A 406-nucleotide genomic window follows, 5' to 3' on the forward strand; every position below is an offset into this window, starting at 1 on the left:
TTGATACTATATAGGTATAGTTAATAAGCTTTATAATGCTTGGCCGTGTGCAAAAACAATCCCAGGTTTTTATTTTACCTACAGCACCTGGTATTCCCAGGAGGTCTCCCTTCCAGGTACTTTTGATACATTGATTACATAACATCCACGTGTAACAAATAAAGTTTGCTTATGCATTACTTTTTGTGAATGTTGTTATTTACTAATAAAATGGACTATACATTGAACTAGTCCTACATATATATTGTTTTGACCAGGTATTGGTGCAATTTTCCCTGTATAAGCACACCTACAGCCATACATTACTTGATTTGCCCAATCTCGTCTGATCTTGGAAGCCAAACAGTAATTGGCCTGGTTAGTACCTGGAAGGGAGACCTCCTGGGAATACCAGGTGCTGTAGGTA

At 37.9% G+C, this 406-nt stretch overlaps 1 pseudogene; it reads left to right on the plus strand.

Annotated features, from left to right (window-relative positions):
- Positions 1-287: 287 nt before the first annotated feature.
- LOC148521745 (5S ribosomal RNA) lies at positions 288-406 on the plus strand (annotated as a pseudogene).

The sequence above is a fragment of the Taudactylus pleione genome, unplaced genomic scaffold, assembly GCF_031769625.1.
Source record: "Taudactylus pleione unplaced genomic scaffold, aTauple2 ptg000155l, whole genome shotgun sequence".
In the NCBI taxonomy this organism is placed as follows: Eukaryota; Metazoa; Chordata; class Amphibia; order Anura; family Myobatrachidae; genus Taudactylus; species Taudactylus pleione.